We start from the raw sequence: 20,642 nt of genomic DNA, 5'->3' as shown, positions 1-20,642 counted from the left end.
GAGCGTCTCACTCATTGGGGTCCTTGCTTCCAACAAAGTGGTTAAACAGAGTTTTACCGTATTTGGTTTTCTGAAAGAGATGAAACTGTACCTTCCACAACTCAAACTAGGGCCTATGTTAAGTGTAGTTTTAATATCTGTAACTCTGTTGTATTTAATGTGTGATGCTCTTAAACAAACAGCTGAATATGGCGGGACTGATCCATGGTTTGTGGAATATTTTTAAGCTGTCTGCTACCACAGCTGAAAGTCTGCAGTGCTAATTTGCCGTAAACAAGAGGAGCTGATATCTGGAGATGGGAAGCTGAGCTGCTGAAGGAACTCAGCAAGTCAGCCAGCATCTGTGGAGGGAAATGGCGGGGGTCTCAATCCAAAATGCTCACTGTCCATTTTCCTGCACGGTTCCTCCAGCAGCACTCTGTTAACTCCGAACTTACTCACTAGCTTCAGTGATCTCTATCTGCGTCTCATTTTTAATTAATACCAGGATAACTGTGCAGCTTCAAAGGGACAGTTGCACCATCTCATGCAAACTTGCTGCTAGACTAGTTGAAAGTTCGTATTAAAAAATAAACAAAAATAGTTTGTTTCAGTCATGTATAGGATTTGAGTCTGAAATAACGATACACGCATACTGATATTGTGTAATTATTCATTAAGGTAGATTTTAAATATTTTCCACATTATGATAAGGCACTGAATCAGTAATTCAGTCCTCATTCTAGACCATAAAGCTTAATTGTTCTCGTGTGATTTCATCAGACTCTCTCCCTCCTCTCTGTGTGCCGACAACCACTTAGTATCATCAGCGAACTTGTTGATGTAGTTTGAGCTGGATCTGGCAGTGCAGTAGTGAGTCAGTGGCATGAATAGCAGTGGGCCGAGCACGCAGCCCTGGGGGAGGGGGTCACCAGTGATCAATGCGATGTTGCTTGAGATGTTGCTGCCAACTTGGACTGATTGGGGTCTTCCCATCAAGAAATCCAAGATGCAGTTTTAGAGAGGAGTGTTGAGTCCCAACAAGGACAATTTACCTATCTGTCTCTGAGAGATGATTGTGTTGAGTGCTGAGCTGAAGTCGATGAACAGCATCCTGACGTATGAGAAAACATTTTCTAGTGGGACAGGACAAGCCGAGGCTATGGCACCTTCAGTGGAACAGTTTGGAAGACAGGTGAACTGAAAACAGTCCAAAGTAGCTGGAAGGTGGGATTTTCTACAACCCATTTCCAGTCACTCAACGCACTTCGTGATTGTTGAAGTCAGTGCCACTGGACGGTAATCATTTAGGCCAGTTACCCTCACTCTCTTGCACACGGGAATGAGGGTGGCTGCCTTGAAGTTTGCAGGGACAGTAAATTGTTTCAGAGATATATTAAAGATGTCCATTAATTCCTTTGTTAGTTGGGCCCCACTGTTTCCCCCATCACCTAGCCAAGTATGTTGTCCGGCCCCACAGCTTTGCGTGTGTTTACCCTGACCGGCATTCTCACCTCGGATGGGGGGTGCCCGTTCCTCAGGGGAAGAAGGTGCTTCCCTCGATGTCACATCGCTCAATGCGTCAAATAGTGCATAAAAGGCTGTCAGGAAGGGAGGTGTCGCTGTTGTTGATGTGGAGGGTGGACTTGAATCTGTATGGTTTGAATGCCCTGCCACATGCACTACATGCCCCTGTTGTCACAGAGGTGTCTGGATTTTTTTGTGCATGGTCACACTTTGCCTTCCTGCTGGCATAGGAGAGCGTGGCTCCAGCTGCCCTTATATTCGTCCTGCCCACCAATCAGAAGGCAGTGTCCCAATCCTTAAGCAGAGCACGAACCTCTGCCCAGGCACTGCGCTGCAGTGTTTAACCACGGTAACGTCCTTGGGGCATTGTCCTGTGTGGGCAGTCATATTTATCATTGTTGACGTGATGATCGTGGTAGCCAGCTCCCTGAATATGCTCCAGTCCGTGCTTTGGAAGCAGACCTGCAGTGCTGAGGTGGAACGGTCTGGCCAGATCCTGGTCTCCCTGTGAACTGGTTTAACCACTGATCTCCATGTAGAGGTTAGCAAATTCAATATGTGGCCTGAGTATGTGAAGTGAGGGTGGGGGATAGCCCTGTAGGCTCCTCGAGCATGGGTATAAAACATGTCTAATATATTCTCTCCTCTAGCTGCAAAGTTGACTTGCTGGTAAACTTTAGCAGGACTGATTTCAAGTTGGTATGAGTGAAGTCACCAGCAACACTGTAAACACCATTGGGTGAGTGGCTCTGAGGGTGCAGATGGCCGTGTGGATCTCCTGCAGCCCTTCCCCAGCACTAGCACAGGGGGAGTTGTAAACAGCGATAATCACAATGGCAGTGAGCTCCCTCGGTAAGTGGTTGGGCCTCCACTTCACTATTAAACTCAATCTGCAGTGATCAGTGGGCGGTTACTACCGAGGCATTCACACACCAGGTCTTAATTACGTTGACACACAGACCTCTTCCACGGGTCTTGCTAGAGGCCGCAGCATTTCTGTCTCCCCGAAAGCAGATTCAGCTGGATGACCGAGTTTTGAATGGTGCCTTGGAGCCACATTTCTGTCTGAACGAGTGTGCAGAATTCTCGCATCTCCCACAGGTTCAGACACAGATTGTCATGGTCCAGTCCATTGATTCCTCATTTCAGTTAATTTCTTTCTCCCCATATTCCACTGTGCTCCTTGATGAGGGCATCTGATCCTCATTTGAACCAGCAGCATAAAATCTCCGGCTTACATCTACCAAGGCGACATCCACACTACGCCGGATAAATCCGTAACCAAAGCTTTTGCTCTTCATTTTTGCCCTCTGTCCACACTAAAACGGCGTTTTCGCCCCCGAAACCGGAGCTTTTCAGGAACGCTTTCCAGGGTGGGTATTTTTGAAAACACTGCTCGGGCAGATCAGTGTGGACGGGGTAACCGGGGACTTTTGAAAACGTTACCAGACGGCAGTGCACTATTTCATTGTTTTCTTGAATGCAACCTAACAATTTCAGAACAGACGGCAATGAGACTGAAGCCAGAAGAGTTAGAAATGTACTCACCAAATACTTTGACCCGTAACTTACTAAACAAATAAGTATACACACTTTGCCCTGTTTTCTGTCCTTGCTCGTATCAAGGTGGTTTATCTATTTATACAAGTACTTCTCTGACAATAGATGTGTAACAGCCTAATGTAACATTGTATGGAAATACAAGATAACACTGATGCAGACATTAAAACATTAATACATTTAACAAGGTGCTTTATTAATGCAACAGTTAGTCAGTTTTTCAATGTTCGTCGTCAGCTGGGTCAACCTGTCCGTGAACTCGCTGTCGGTTGCCGCCGTACGCTCCAGTATTTGTTTTTTTTAGTTGTATGTTCTCCTGCGTGAAAGACAACAGCTGTCTGTCATTTTAAGTTTTTCTAGTCTGTAACTACACAGACGCGCACTTTTGCGGCGAGATTCGACACCAAACATGTCGCTTGTTTTCGGTAGATGTGTCCTGTGCATGCGCAGGAGGAGGAGATTCGCCAAAATCTCCCTTTCAGTGTGGATAGAGATATTTTCAAAAACGCAGAGTGTGGACGCCTAACGTTTTTACGCGAAACCGGCATTTTCAAAATTATCCGGTCTAGTGTGGATGTAGCCTCAGTGCTGGATGGTCACGTCAGCCAGAGTGACAATGTACGTTGCGGGCCGCCAAGAACAGTGGACTCTGAGTTGCTTCAGGAATTCTGCCATTTTCGTGTCCAGCTGGGTTTTGCCAGCCATTTGCCACTACTCCTTCCTATTTCATCTTTCCTCTCTTTTACTCAATTTCACTATTTATCATGAGCTTTAGAAAACGCCAAGGGAAAAACAATAATTTCAGGGCATCCTTTGCTGTTCATTTTTCGCCACTTTACCTGAGCTTAGAGAGGGCCATTGGGTATTGTAGCTGTAGGTAATGCCACTAACAGACTGTATTGCCAGGAGTGCTGCCTTAGATTATGAACTCCAGTGGTACTCAGGCCTGCCTTTCTGGTTCACACAAGGACAGTGGAGCTGTACTGGAGATCAGAGGGTAGCAAGGGCAAAGCAGAAAAGTGACACCAACTCAAATTGTGTCAGGAGTAACAAAGCGTTACATCGAAGCATAGAGTCATACAGCACAGAACCAGTCCCTAGCCCATTGAGTGCGTGTCAATCATCAGCCATCAATTTACAGTAATCCTAGTGTAAATTCGAAAAAGTAGTGAGGTAGTGTTCATGAGTTCAATGTCTGTTTAGAAATCAGACGGCAGAGGGGAAGAAGCTGTTCCTGAATCACTGAGTGTGGGCCTTCCTTCCTGGCAGGAACGATGAGAAGAGGGCATGTCCTGGGTGCCGCTTTTCTGAGGCACTGCTCCCTGAAGATGTCTTGGGTACTACGGAGCCCATGATGGAGCTGACTGATGTTACAACTCTCTGCAGCTTACTTCGATTCTATACAGTAGCCCCCCCCCCCCCGCCACCCATACTAGATGGTGATGCAGCCAGTCAGAATGCTCTCCATCCCTCCATGGTACATCTGTGGAAGATATTGACTGTTTTAGGTGACAAACCAAACCTCCCCAAACTCCTACTAAAATATAGCCACTGTCTTGCCTTCTTTATAGCTGCATCAATATGTTGGGACCAGGCTAGGTCCTCAGAGATCTTGGCACACAGGAATTTGAAATGCTCACTGTCTCTACTTCTGATCCCCCTCTGAGAACTGGTTTCTATTTCCCTCACTCTTTGGTCTAACTGACGTTGAGTGCAAACTTATTGCTGCAAAAGCACTCAACTAGCTGGTATATCTCGCTCCTGAATGCCATCTCAACACCATCTGAGATTCTGCCAGCAATAGTTGTATCAGCAGGAAATTAGAGATGATTCTCCCGTTTGCCCTACACACCAGAGACATATGGAGTGGCCATTTTCTTGACTGATCCACGTGTCTTTGGGACGTGGGGGAAATGCTGGGCATCTGGAGGAAACCCAATGGTCACAGAGAACCTGCAAACTCCACACAAACAGTACACGAGGTCAGCGTCGAAATAGGTCACCTGTGTTGAGAATTTGGATTCGGAAAAATGGTGCTGAACCCCATGTATGGTAAAAGATAATGAGGGATCCTAATGTGTCGTGAATTATATCAATGAGCTTGAGCGAGTGCAGAATGTAGGAGTATGAGGGGAGATTTGATGGAGCTATGCAAAATTATGAGGCATATACTGTAGATATGGTGAATGAATGCAGAACACTTTTCCCTCAGGTTGGGTCGGAGATGAAATATTTAAGGAGGACAGGAGGGAGAATTTCTTCATTCAGAGGTTGGTGCGAGTGTGGAATGAGGAACTAGTAGATGTGGGTTCAATTTTAACATGTAAGAGAAGTTTAGGATGAGAGGTGTGAAGGAGTATGGTGCAGGCAGGAGATCAGGTCAACATGAGTAGACGGGCTGTATGAATCTACAGGAGACGACATGCAGCACTAGTTTGCAGGACTGTAAAATGATTGTAGAGATATGGTGGTGAGGCTGGGGAAGTATGGTTAATTGAGAATGAAGGACTTAACTGTTTACATGACAAGATTGGGGAAGTCCCAAAGCAGAGGTTGTGAGAATATTTCATCAAGTTATTCTCAATCATGAAGGAAGCTGAGGAGATAATGAATAGGAGCCATGGGGAAATACAGTAATCACTCCTAAGTTGCAGAAGGCAGGTAAAAGGGGAGAGGGAAGGGAAATGGGCAGCCAGTACAGAGTACCCTTGTGGCCATTCCCTTCAGTAATAAGTATACCATTTTGGATACTGTGGAAAGGAACGACCTACCAGGGGAACCACAGTGTCTCTAGCACTGAGTTTGGTGGTGCATCTCAGAAGGGAAGGGGGAAGAAGAGGACTGGAGTAGTGATAGGAGATTCCTGGATAAAAGGAGTAGAAATGAGATTCTGTGGACACAATAGACACTTGAATGGTATGATGCCTCCCAGGTGCCAGGGTCAAGGATGTCTTGGATTGGGTCCATGACATTCTAAAGCGGGAGGAGGAGCAGCCATTAGTCTTTGTACGTATTGGCACCATTGACATATGTAGGAAAAGAAAGGAGGGCTTGAAGAGAGAATATAGGGAGTTAGGTAGAAAGCTGAAAATCAGGATCTCCAAGGTAGTAATCACTGGATTGTTGCCTGTGCCATGTGCCAGTGAGGGTAAGAATAGGATGATTTGGAAGATGAATGTATGGCTGAAAAACCAGTGGGGCGTGGGGCACAGGGTTTCAGAATTCTGGATCGTTGGGATCTTTTCTGGGGAGGGTATGACCCGAACAAAAGGGACAGGTTACACCTGAACCTGAGGGGGACCAATATCCTTGAGGACAGTTTTGCTAGAGCTGTGGGGGAGGGTTTAATTTGGCAGAGGGATGGGAACTGGAGTGATAGGGCTGAGAGCGAAGCTGTTGGTTTACGGACAGACAGTGTGTAGTGAGACTGTCAGGAAGGACTGGCAGATGATAGGATGAAATTGCAGTCAGTGGGATGAGTCGCAGTGCAGAGAGGGGACAAAATCAAAAAGGGTGATGTATACAGGACTGTATGTGTTACACTTAATTGCACGGAGTAAATGGAATAAGATCGATGATCTTGTAGCACAGTTAGAGATTGGCTGATATGATATTGTGGGCATCAATGAAACGAGCTGAAAGAAGATCATAGTTGGGAACTTAACATCCAAGGATACACATTGTAACCACAAGGATACACAGGCAGGTAGGCAGAGAGGGTGGGGTATCTCTGTTGCTTAAAAAATGAAATCAAATCCTTAGAAAGAGGTGACATAGGATCGGAAGATGTAGAATTCTTGTGAGTAAAGTTCAGAAACTGCAAAGGTAAAAAGACCTTGGTTGGAGTTATAGACAGGTCTCTGAATAGTAGTCAGGATATGGGATTATAACAGGAGATAGAGAAGGCTTGTCAAAAGGGCATCACACACAAAATGTGTGTGTGTGTGTGTGTTGATCTGGATTTCCAGCGTCTGTGGAATCACTTGTGTTTTTGATACTTCGAGTGTGGCCTCACCAGTGTCCTGAAAAACCGTGCCATAACCTCCAAGCCTTTATACTCAATGCCCTGACTTATGCAGGTGAGTGTGCCAAAAGCTTTCTTCACCACCCTGTTAACCTTTGACTCCAGTTTCAGTGAGCCATGCATGTGTACTCAAAGATTTCTGTGTCCTGCAACACTCACCAGGGCGTTACCATTTACTATTAATGTCCAACCTCAATTGGACTTTCCAAAATGCAACATCCCGGAGTTATCTGAAGTAAACCCCGCTTGCCGTTCCTCAGTCCATGTATTCAGCTGATCAAGGATGCTCTGTAAATTTTGATAACCTTTTCCACTACCCACTATGCCACCTATTTCAATGTCATCTGCAAACTTCCTAACCTTACCTTGTGCATTCTCAACCAAATCATTGATATAGCTGATAAAAAGCAAGGTGTCCTGCATCAATCTCTATGGTACAGTGTTAGTTATGGGTCTCCAGTCAGAGAAATAGCCACCCACATTCACCGTCTGCTTTCTACCATCAATTCAATTGTGTATCAAATTGGTCAGCTATTCCTGGATTCCTTGTGATCTGAACTACGAGAGCAGGCTACCTTGTGTAAGCTTATAGAAGTCCATATAACCTTCATCTACTGCCCCACCCTCATTCTTTCTCCATTGCTTCATCCAAAACTGCAATCAAGTTCATAAAATGTGATCTAACTACTCCTAGCCAAGACCTGATGTACAAACATTGTACATATAAATTATCCCTTAAAACCCTCTCTGTTACCTACCACTGATGTTAATGTACTGTTCTATTGTTCCCCGGATTTCTTAGCTACCATTCTTAAAGCAAGGGTCATTTCTAACAATGATCCCAATATCTGAAACAGGTCTCCCGCAAAGGGACATGGACCATAGGCTCAGAGTTATACAGCATGGGGACAGGGCCTTCAGCTGAAAATGCCTCCCTGGCCAAGACCTACTTTTGCCCATATCCCCCTGAATGTTTCCTACCTACATACCCTGTGCAACTGCTTTTAAGTGTCGTAGTTGTCATTATACCCAGTACTACCACTTCCTCGAGGATTAGCAGAGTAAAGAACTTGAAGCCGGGTGTCAGGAAAATAACCTCTTCCTCAATGTCAACAACGTGAAAGGAGATGATTATCGACTTCAGGAGAACTTGCACCACTCACACCCCTCCTTACATCTGTGGTACAGTGATGGAAACTGCGAGCAGTTTCAAACTCCTGCGAGTGCCCATCGCGCACAACCTCTCATAGCCCCAGAACACATGCTGCAGCATCAGGGAAGCTGACCAACTCCTCTGCTTTCTGGGGAGGCTGAGGAGAGCTGGTCAGTGCACATCTATACTCATGCCTTTCTACAGGGACGCAACAGAGAGCATCCTGGCGAGCTGCATCACGGCGTGGTACGGAAACTGCACTGTGACTGATAGGAAGGCTCTACAACAGGCAGTCAAAACTGTCCAATACATCGGTGGCAGCAGCCTACCCACCATCAAGGACACATGTACAGAAACGTGTAGGAAACGGGCCAGAAACATTATGCAGGATCCCACCCACTCTGTTCATGGACTGTTTGTCCCACTCCTGAGGGAGGAAGCTATGGAGCATCCTCACCAAGACCACCAGACTCAAAAATGGTTACTTATCCCAAGCAGTAAGGCTGATCAAAACCTCCGCCCATTAACCCACCCCTCCACATCCCCAACCACCACTACTTTATCATTTCCAGTCTGTCACTCCTGAGCCTTGTGACAATTTATGGACATACAGTCGCACTATGCATACAAGTGTAACACTCAGCTCTACCAGCTCACGTTCATCTAGGGGAAACTGCCATCTGCCCGCCAAACTGTACCATTAAATTATTACACTTTATAACTCTTTTAGGTGGTGTGGTTAGTAGAAACACATGACACAAAGGCGTCACTCAGTGAAGTTATCAATCTTGTCCACAAAATATAATTTGTGGGAGTTTACGCCTTTCCGATTAATCCACAATTGACCTCCAAACCTCTGACAGCCTCCAAACCATCGTAATCCGGTATCCGCCATCCAGGAACCACCAGCAGCTCCCGCACTCATCTTTTCTCTTCACCTGTCTCGCCGAAAAGACCGCGAACTCTCTCTATCAGTTCCCACCGTACAAGATAGCATAACAGGTCATTCATTGGTTAGTTCCCTGTTATCTGTAACTTTAACCCAAACATCGCAGCTACAAGGAAACATTACAGAGAAGCCATTTTGTTAGCCTACAGTTAACATTACAGTTAATATTACTGAGAACCCTACATAAGGAAGAACGCAGGTGTACGGGGTTGAGTGGGATCCGGGATCAGCCATGATGGAATGCTGAAGCAGACTCGATGGGCTGAATGGCCTAATCTGTTCCTATGTCTTATGGTCTAAGCTGTCTTATGTATTTATATCTATTGTCTTTGTTGTCTTATTCTGATTTTTTGAGTGCAGCATTGGATCTGGAGTAATGCTTGTGTACTGGAAATGGCATTAAGCTATCCTCAATCTTCAATCTTGAGTCTCCACGAGCTTCTGTGTAGAAAACAAATCCGTCAGGCTCCCTTCTCAACTCAAACCTGCACCCTACAGCCTCAGACAGCCCTACCCTGGGGAAAGTCTGTGACCACCCACACCACCTAAACTTCTGTTGATTTTATAGGCATCCCAGCCTGTCCAGCCTCTTCTTATGACTCAGCCGGCTCCCTGTCCCAGCTACACCTTGTGAATGTTTTGCGTCCAGTCCAGTTCATCAGATCCTACCTACGGCACGGAGACCAGACTGGAGACAGTACTCTAAATGTGGTCTCGTCACTGCCTTCTACCTCTGCAACATGACACCCTAAGTCTGATACTCAGTGGCCAGATTCATTGACTTGCTCACCTAGATCTCAAGTGATCCAACACCTCTCATCCTGGATCTCCAACACTCCCACCTGGTGCTATCCTGCCACAGTGATAGGGGCCCTTGTGGACAACACTCCCACCCCGTACAGAAGGTGGTGAGGATTTACTGCTGGGCTTGCTCCTGGGCCTGGCCAAGGCTGTAGACAGTCAAGGGCTTTGCCAGGCCTGACTGCCTGCCCCTCTTCCAAGGATATGTTCATGCCTGGCTGTCCTTGGAGAGGGAGAGTGCAGTCACGATGGGCACGGGGTTTCCAGGAATGGTGGGCCCCACCAGGGAATTAGAGAAAGCCCTAGAGAGGCTGGTCCTGGCTCACCTCTGACCCCTGGTCAGATCAGCCCTCAATCCCCAGCAGTTTGCCTACCAGCAGCAGATTGGAGTCATTTACCTGCTGAACAGATCCTCCTCCCATTTGGATAAGCAGGGCAGCACTGTAAGGATCTTGGTATTTGGTTTCTCAATTCCCTCAATGCCATACAGCATTCATTACCGGGGGAAAAGCTCCATTCAATGCAGGTTGACACTTCCATTGTATCCTGGATAACGGACTACCTGACTGACAGACCACAGTTTGTGCAGCTTCAGAGCTGTGTGTCAGATGTGGCTATAAGCAGTTTTAGGGCCCCATAGGGGACCAAATTAGCTCCCTTCCTGTTTACCCTGTATACCTTGGACCTTAGTCACAACACTGAGTCATGGCACCTGCAGAAACCCTCTGAAGACTCAGCAATAGTTGGGAGTACAAAGGGAGGACGGGAGGATGAATACAGGGCTCTGGTGGAGGACTTTGTCAAATGGTGCCAACTGAATCATCTGTAGCTCAACGTCAGTAAGACAAAGGAGATGGTGATGGACTTTAGGAAGACTAACCCTCACTGTTCCTTGTTACTTTGATGGTGAGGATATGGATGTAGTGAGGACCTACAGGTACCTGGGTGGGGGGCACCTGGATGACAAGCTTGAGGGGAACACCAACACAGAGGCTGGCTACAAGAAGGGCCAAGATCACCTCTACTTGTTGGGGAGTCTGAGGTCCTTTGAAGTATTTAGGCCTCTCCTTCACATGTTCTACCAGTCTGTTGTCACCAGTACAATCTTCTATACAGTGGTGTGCTGGGGCAATGGCATCAACACAGGGGATGCCAACAGGCTCAATAAACTGATTAGAAAGGCTGGCTCTTTTATAGGAGTCAAACTGGACACACTGGAGGCTGTGGTAGAACAAAGGGCCCTACGGAAAATCCTGGCAATTCTGGATTTCTCACCCCCTGCATGCCACCTTGGCTGAACAGAGGAGCACTTTTAGTAACAGACTGAGACAACTGCACTGCTCCAAAGAGCGCTATACGAGGTCTTTCTTACCCTCTGCCATCAGGCTCTATAATGAGCCAAAAATACAGCCAGGGAAATGATGACCCCCACTTCCTGCTAGACTATGGTAGCTTATTTTTTACTCTTTTTGCTTCTGTTCTAATATTTATATTTGTGCACTTGTAATGTTACTGTTACACTGTAATTTTGTCAACGATCAATTGAGTATCTATATCTATCTGCCTCCAATAAAGAAATATAGCACAGACAGGCCTTTTGGCCCATCTGGTCCATGCCAACACCATTTAAACTTCCAATGACCTGCACCAGGACCATCACCCTCCATATCCCTACTTTTCATGTACCATTCCAAACTTTTCTCAAACATTGAAATCAGCTTGTGCTGGAGGCTCATTCCACACTCTCCTGACGCTCTGATTGAAGAAGTTTCCCCTTACGTTCTCCTTAAACTTCTCACCTTTCACCCTTAACTCATGGCTTCTGATTACAGTCTCACCCCATCTCAGTGGAAAAAGCCTGCCCATACCCCAAATAACTTTGTATGCCTCTATCAAATCTCCTCTCAATTTTCTATGCTTTGAGGAATACAGTCAGATCTTTCCCCATAACTCAGGTCCTCCAGACCCAACAACATTCTTGGAAGTATTCTCTGCACTCTTTCAACCCTGTCAATCCTGTATGTAGGTGACCAAAAATTGCACCTAATTATGCCTCACTACTGCCTTACACAACTTCAACATAAGATCCCATCTTCTGTACTCAATACATTAATTTATGAATGACAATGTGCCAAATCCTTTCTTTACTACCATATCTACCAGTGACGCAACTTTCAACGAATTATATTCCTAGATATCGCTGTGTTCCACCACACGCCTCAGCGCCCGTGTTTCCGCTGGTGCCCTGCCGCAATAACATATACCCTGTCGCCAACAATCACACTTGGTGGCTGACAGCTACCCTTTAGACAACAACCCCAGCTGGTGGTGTCCTGCTACAGGTCCCTTGCAGCCAACGTACCTTCCTGGTTGTGTCCTGCCGCAAGGACAGGTCCCTATGTGGACAACACTCCCATCTGGTGGCTTTCTGACGAATAGCAGGTCCCCAAGTAGACGACACTCAGGAGACACTCTGTGGAAGTGAGGCACAGCAGCAGAGTCCAGAGGAGGGGACGTTTGCTATCTTGAGACGAAGTAGGATGGATAAATCCCCAAGGTGTTCCCTCAGACACCGTGGGGGACCGGTGCAAAAATTGCAGGGGCCCTAGCAGAGATATTTAAATCTGCTAATTAATCGAAAGGACCCTCCACTGATCAGTGGAGGGCTCCTGTCTTTACATTCTGTATCTTCCGTCCGCTCCTTGGTTAAATGCATAACCTTTAATTGTTGCTCACTCTGCCTTCCCGCCTCCCAAATCTGTGGGAATGCCATTCCTACCCAATTAAAGCACCTTGCTTCTCCGATTTGTCAGCCTTCCCATTCTCCTCAGGGGATAATTTAGAGTGAGCTTTCACCTTTGTGACTCTGTATTCTTCCCCTTTGCTTCTCCAAACATACACCGCAACAGAGCATCAGACGGGAGGGGCTTTCTGTCAGCTGAAACAATCCCTCTTACTCCCCGAAGGGGCAGATATACTATCAGAATGTGTGACAGATCTGGGCAGAAAACATTCAGGGTGGCTAATCACGTACCACGGCTGCCATTTCTCCTCCCAGTGCACTCGTGATGTTGAGGAACACTAACGCTGTACTTTACCTTTCCAGGCCATCTTCATCCTCTACATATACACCGTACTCAGTTCCCTCTCATCATCTGTACTACGGAGGAGCCATCTATATAAAAATAAATAAATAAGGCTTTTCCTTCGTGTTTTCCCTTTATCTGTGTCTTTGTTCTGGGGTATTATTTTCTAATCTCCTTCTGCCTCCACCCCCCCCCCCATTATTTTGTTACAAATGGTCCCTTGGGATTGTTTGCTGGGATATCCTGACACCCATGCAGTTGTCCAGTTCGTAAGGTTAGACTGTTACCGAAATATTCAGCTAAAATCCGACAAAACTGAGGTAATATATTACTCTAAGGAACACCATCCACTGTCCAAATGCAGTGGGTTGTTCTCCTTTCCTCTGGTAATATTTACATAACTCATTTATTGGGTACCTGCTGTTAATACCCATCATTGAATTCTTTAACCCCCTCATCTGCTCCCCCAGCGTGTCCCTGTGTTTCTGGAAAAGCGGAGAGTATGTTCAGATGAAAGCTCCCTATAACTAACTTGCTTTGCTCGGCAAAGGAGTCCATGTATTGCTTTCTGAAAACTAATTCCTTGGAGCAGTCGCTGGGATCGCCCCGGGCATGTATCGTCAGCAAGCTCCTACAGTGGTGTAGGGTGTTATATTCTAGCTTTGATTTCCAGCCCCAGGTCCTCCCTCTGATGAATTATGTACCTACATTCCTCGAACCCTTTATTCTACCACACTCCTCAGAGCCCTGCCGTTCACTGTGTAAGACCTACTCTGGTTGGTCCTACCGACATGCAAGTCCTTGCACTTGTCTGCATTAAATTCCATCTGCAATTTTCAGCCCATTTTTCCAGCTGGTGCAGATCCCTCTGCAAGCCATGATGGCCCTCCTCACTCTCCACTGCACCCCCAGTCATGGTGTCATCCGCAAATTTGCTGATCCAGTTAACCACATTGTCATCCAGATCCACAAACAACAAAGAACCCAGCATCGATCCCTGTGGCATTCACTAGTCACAGGTCTCCAGTCAGAGAGGCAGCCCTCTATGAGCACTCTCTGACTTCTCCCACAAAGCCAATGTCTAATACAATTTACTATCTTATCTTGAATGCTGGGAGACTGAATCTTCTTGACCAGCCTCCCATGCGGGACCTTGTCAAGTGCCTTGCTGAAGTCCTTGTAGACAAAATGAACTTGCCCACAGCCACTTTCCTGGTAACTTCTTTAAAAACCTCTATAACATTGGTCAGACATGACCTACCATGTACAAAGCCATGTTGACTAACTCTAACCAGTCCATGTCGATCCAAATACTCACAGTATATCTCCATATACTTACAGACTCACCAGTCTATAGTGTTCTAGTTTCTGTTTTGAGCCATTTTTAAACAATCTCCTGATACCTCTCTTTTTGCTAAGAATGCTTTCTGCTGGTGCCCCACCATTTTCTGCATTTGCCTCCCATAGAGTCCGAGGGAACAGGGGCCCTGGGGATTTCTCCACCCTTGATTTGGCTCAGGGTAGCAAACACCTCCTGCTCTGTGATCTGTATAGGGTCCACTCTGTTGATCAAGTTGATGTCACTCTGTTCCACTTCTATAGACTCTTTATCCATCTCTCAAGTAAATACAGAGGCAAAGAATGCATTTAAGATCTCCCCCATCTGTTTTGGCTCCACACATGGATTACCAATCTGGTCTTCCACAGGACCAATTTTTTCCCTAGCAATCCTTTTGCTCATGGTATAGCTGTAAAATCCTTTGGGATTCTCCTTCACCTTGTCTACTGGAGCAATTTCATGCCTTCTTTCAGCCCTCCTGATTTCTGTCTTAGGTGTTCTCTTGCATTTCTTGTACTCCATAAGTACCTCATTTATTCCTACTTGCCTGTACCTGCCATGCATCTTCTTTTTTTCTCTTAACTGGGGCTTCAACATCTCTTGAAAACCAAGGTTCCCTGCACATGTTAACTTTACCTTTTATTCTGACAGGCACATACAAGCTTTGTATTCTCAAATTTTCAGTTTTGAAGGCCTCCCTTTTTCCACAACACCTTTGCCACATCATTTCTGGTGCCTTTCTCCAATTTAGAATATCACCCTGCAGATCAGACCTATCTTTTTGACTGTTTTATAGACAGTAATAACCACATTTTAATTTGAATGGATTCGTTGTCTTGTAAATATTTGATGTTTGTATTTTATGTATTTTTGTGTAAATAAACTTTTATAGTTTTGTAAAAAAAAGCAAACTTGGTGGTGTACAGTGACAATGACAGGGTCCCCATGTGGATAATATACCCACCTGGTGGTGTCCTGCCGCAATGATAGGTCCCCTGTGGACAACACTCCCACCTAGTGGTGCACTGCCACAATGACAGGTACCCTATGGACAACACTCCCACCTAGTGGTGCTCTGCAGCAATGACAGGTACAGTGTGGGCAATATACTCCCACCTGGTGGTGTCCTGCCGCAATGACAGGTACCCTATTGACAACAAACACACCTGATGGTGAATACAAAATACACTGCAAATGCTGGGGTCAAAGCAAAACGCACAACACGCTGGAGGAAATCAGCAGGTCAGACAGCATCCGTGGAAATGAGCAGTCAACGTTTCGTCAGGACCTGATGATGGCCTGCTGCCATGACAAGGTCCTCATGTGGACAGCACTCCCACCTGGTGGAGTCCTGCTGCAATAGCGAGTCTCCCGCAGACAACTCATCCACTTGGTGACAAACAAGAGTAAATTATCAGATGCTGGAAATTCAAGTTAACACACACAAAATGCTGGGGGAGCTCAGCAGGCCAGGCAGACTCTACGGAAAAGAGTATATTTTGGGCTGAGATCCTTCAGCAGGACTGAAACGTCTTTTCCATAGATGCTGCCCGGATTGTTGAGTTCCTCCAGCATTTTGTGTATGTTACACCCACTTTGTGGTATCCTGCCACCAAGACAGGTATCGTGTGGACAACAATCCCACCTGGTGGTGTCCTGCTGCAATAACAGGTGCCCTCTAGACAACAATCCCACCTGATGGTATTCATTCTGTCGCAATGATGCATCTGCTGTGGATAGCACTCCCACCTAATGGTTTCCTGCTGAAATGGCAGGCTCCCAATTGGACAATAGTCGGGGATGGAGTATTCTGTGGAAGCTCTCTGTGGAAGTCAGGCAAAGTAGCAGTGAGGTCATGGAACATATACAGAGGAGGAAATATTTGCAGTCTTGAGGTAAATTAGGGTGGATAAATCCCCAGGGCCTGACAAGGCCTTTCCTTAGACCCTGTGGAATTCTGGTGCTGAAATTACAGGGGCCTTAGCAGAAATATTTAAATCATCCTGAGTAATCTGAAAGACACTGGGGAATTGGAAGATAGCTAATGTTGAACCATTGTTTAAAAAAAGCTCTGAGAATAACTTGTGAAAGAATATGCCAGTGAGCCTAACATCAGTAGTGGGTAAATTATTGGAAGCTATTCTAAGGGACTGAATATTGACGTTTTGAAACTGACCAGGAGTGATTAGGGATAGTCAACGTGACGTTATGCATGATGGTTGTGTCTAATTGATCTTATTGAGTTTTTCAAGGAAGTTACCAGGAATATTGATGAAGGAAAAGCATGGATGTTGTTTACATGGGCTTTAGCAAGGGCTTTGACAAGGTCCCACATGGGAGGTTGGTCAAGAAGTTTCAGTCGGTTGACATTCAGGGTGATGAGGGAAATTGGATTAGACATTGACTTTGCAGGAGAAGCCAGAGAGTGGTAGTAAATGGCTACCTCTCTGACTAGAGGCCTGTGAACAGTGGTGTGCCACAGTGATTGGTGTCAAGTCCATTGTTGTTTGTCATCTATATCAATGATAACATGGTAAACAGAATCAGCAAATTTGCAAATGACACTAAGATCGGAGGTGTAGTGGATGGTGAGGAAGACTATCAAAGCTTGTAGCATGATCTGGAGCAGCTGAAAAATGGGCTGGAACTGGGAAGATGGAATTCAATGCAGGCCAGTGTGAGGTGTTGCACTTTGGGAGGACCAACCTAGATTAGTCTTACATGGTGAGTGGTATGGCACTGAGAAGTGTGGTAGATCTAAAAATACAGGTCATAACTGCTTAAAAGTGGCCTCACAAGTAGATACTGTTGTAAAAAAAAGCTTTGGGCACATTGGCCTTCATAGATCAAGATACTGAGTTCAAGAGTTGGGATGTTATGCTGAAGTTGCATAAGACACCGATGAGGCCTAAATTGCAGTATTGTGTGCAGTTCTGGTCACCTGTCTACAGGAAAGATGTCAAGGAGGACAGAGAAATCTTACAAAAATGTTGCCATCTTTTGAGGACCTGAGTTGTAGAGAAAATATAAATCGGTTCCCTAGAAGGTAGGAGAATGAGGGGATATTTGATAAAGTTGTAGAGAATTATGAAGGACATGGATAGGGTAAATGCAAGCAGGCTTTTTCCATTCAGGTTGGGTGAGACTAAAATGAGAGGTCATAGATTAAGGGCGAAAGGTGAAATATTAAGGGTTGTGAGTACATGGAATAACCTGCCAGTGGAAATTGTGGATGTGGGTTCGATTTCAAAATTGAAGAGAAATTTGGATAGGTACGTGGATGGGAGGTGTATGGAGGGCTATGGTCCAGGTGCAGGCCAGTGGGACTCAGCAGAATAGGAGTTCAACACAGACTGCAGTGTGCTGTGATTTTATGGTGCCTCAGACTGGGTCCACAGCATCGTTAAGGGGGAGGGAGAGCAGCAGGATATTGTGGAGCATATTGGTACCAACAACCTAAGTGGGAAAAGAGATGTGGTCCTGAAGAGAGAATACCGGGATTTAAGAAGGTAGTTGAAAAGCAGGATATAACTGCAGTCAGAGGGATGTGTTCAAATATATGCATTTTAATCTGAGAACAAGGGTAATGAACTCAGAGCCTGGGTCAGTACATGGAGCTATGGAATTGTGGCCAAGACTGCAACTTGGCTGTCACAAGGGCAGGAATTACCGTTGGACGTTCCAGTGATAGTCTGATGTAGGAGCACTTACTGTGGAGGTGCTGTAACCTCTGAGCAAAGAAAAGAAAAGGGAAGAGAGACTGTGGAATAATCAAAACCAGATACCAGGAGATAGGTAACACTCTGGGTGAAAAAGGTTGCAACTCAGAATCCTATTGAATCTCCCCTCTCAACCCAAACCTATGACCTCCAGTTCCTGACTCCCCCCCCCCTCGGGAAAAAGACTCTGCACATTGACCCTACCTGTACCCTTCATAATTCTACACATCTCTACAAGATCACCCGTCATTCTGCTTTCCAGTTGAGAAAGTCCCAACCTGCTCAACTTCTCTCCATAATTCAGTCACCTGAATCCTGGCAACAGCCTCAGAAATCTCCACACACCCCCAAGCACAATGGTGTCCTTCGTGGCATCCAGCCACAAAGGTAAGGATAACAGGTTTAGGGAATTTTGGCTTTCAAGAGATACTGAGGTTCTGGTTAAGAAAAAGTAGGTGCATCGCTGGTATAGGCGGGCAGGAACAAATGAGATACTTGAGTATAAGTAACGCTAGAGATCACTTAAAAGGGAAATCAGGAGGGTTAAAAGAAGGCATGAGGTTGCTCTAGCAGACAAGGTGGAGGGCTTCTACAGATATATTCAGGACAAAAGGATAGCGGGGGCAAAACTGGTCCTATTGAAGATCGACGTGGTAATCTATGCATGGAGCTAAAAGAGATGGGAAGATCTTAAATAGATTCTTTGCGTCTGTAGTTACCTGGGAGACAGACACAGAGTCTGGAGAAGCGAGGCAAAGCAGCAGTGAGGCCATGGACCCTACACAGTAAACACCCTACAGAGGAGAGGATGTTTGCTGTCTCGAGCCAAGTTAGGGTGGATAAATTGCCAGGGCTTGACATGGTGTTCTCTCGGACCCTGCGGAAGGCTGATGTAGAAACTGCAAGGACCCTTCCAGAGGTATTTAAAATATCCTTAGCCGTGGGTGAGGTGCTGGAGGATTTGAGAATAGCCGATAGTGTTTCATTGTTTAAGAAAGGCTCTAAGAATAAATCAGATCGTAGGCCAGTGAGCCTGACATCAGTCAGTTGTGGGAAATTTATTGGAAGGTATTCTAAGGAACTGGATTTACAGATATTCGGATAGACAGGGACCGATCAGGGATAGTCAGCATGGCTTTGAGCATGATGGGTCATGTCTAAGCAATCTTATAAAGATTTTTGCTGAGGTTATGAGGAAGTCTGATGAAGAGTAGTCCGTGTATGTAGTCTACATGGACTTCAGCAAGACCTTTTACAAGTTTATGCATGGGAGGCTGGTCAAGTAGGTTTTGTTGCTCGGTATTCAGGATGAGACTCTAAATTGTTTTTGTGAGAGAACCCAGAGAGTATGACTGGCGGTGTGCTACAGGCTAGGATTTCCAGTGTGTGCAATAGAGCACCAAAGAACATAGGGATCCATAATTCATTGAAAGTCCCATCACAGGTAGACAGGGTCGTAAAAGAAACAGTTGGCACATTGGCATTCATAAGTCAAAATACTGAGTAGAGGAGATGGGACTTTCAATGAATTATGGATCCCTTTGTTCTTCAGTGCCCAATTGCTCACAATGGAGATCCTAGCCTGGTTGGTCCTTCCAAAGTGGTAATTTTTCTTCTATCTCACATCTGTATATTTTCTGCCCATTTTTCCAGTTGATCAGATCCTGCTGCAAACTTTGTTGTCCACTATGCTCCAAATCTTGATGTCATCCACAAATTTGCTCATTCAGTTTACCATATTATCATCCAGATTGTTGATATAGATGACAAACAACAACAGCACCGATCCCTGTAGCCAGTATGAAAACCATATTTTTTGTGCAGCTTTCTGCAATCTCCCTCTATATATACAGCTAGTGCAGCGAGAATGTCTCCAGGGGTAATGTTTTGTTCTCTGTGTGTGAGATGTGAAAGTCCGGGAGTCCTCCAGCCTCCTGGATAATCACATCTGCACCAGGTACACCAAGCTGCAACTCCTCAGAGGATACGTTAATAAACTGGAGCTGCAGCTTAATGACCTTCAGCTCATATGGGAGACTGAGGAAGTGATAGATAGAGGGTACAGGGAGGTAGTCACCTCTAGGATGCAGGAGGCAAGTATGACTATATAAGAATATATATAAGAATACTATATAAGAAGAACAGGGATTTGGCTGCCAGCACAGAGTACCCGTGTCCACTCCCCTCTAGAATACATATACCATGTTGTGTATTTTGAGGGGGAGCTGCAGCGACCGAGTCTCTGGCTGTGGCTCAGAAGAGAAGAGAGCTGAAGACTGAAGAGGACTGCAGTAGAGATAGGAGATTCCATAGTTGGGGAACAGATGCATGATTCTGTGGACACAATAGAGGCACTTGAATGCTATATTGCCTCCCAGGTGGCAGGGTTAGGGGTGCTGCGGAAAAGGTATTACTCGGACATGAAGGGAGATCGCCTTAGAAAGTCTTGATTGTAACATGATGTGCAGCATAGAGAGCTCAACCTCTCTTAAAGCAGAGTTTTTG

At 45.7% G+C, this 20,642-nt stretch overlaps 1 long non-coding RNA gene across 1 annotated transcript in view; it reads right to left on the bottom strand.

The window, feature by feature from the left end:
* Window positions 1-3,254: 3,254 nt before the first annotated feature.
* LOC132401158 (uncharacterized) overlaps window positions 3,255-20,642 on the bottom strand; it is a 32,451-nt gene continuing 15,063 nt past the window's right edge. The window contains exons 2-3 of the long non-coding RNA XR_009514504.1: window positions 13,092-13,168; window positions 3,255-3,382 (exon numbers count right to left, since the gene is read on the bottom strand). This is a non-coding gene — a long non-coding RNA (uncharacterized LOC132401158). The remainder of the gene's footprint in view (window positions 3,383-13,091; window positions 13,169-20,642) is intronic.

The sequence above is a fragment of the Hypanus sabinus genome, chromosome 10 (assembly GCF_030144855.1).
Source record: "Hypanus sabinus isolate sHypSab1 chromosome 10, sHypSab1.hap1, whole genome shotgun sequence".
NCBI lineage: Eukaryota > Metazoa > Chordata > Chondrichthyes > Myliobatiformes > Dasyatidae > Hypanus > Hypanus sabinus.
The sequence above is the reverse complement of the archived record's forward strand: the minus strand, read 5'-3'. Positions and strand labels throughout refer to the sequence as shown.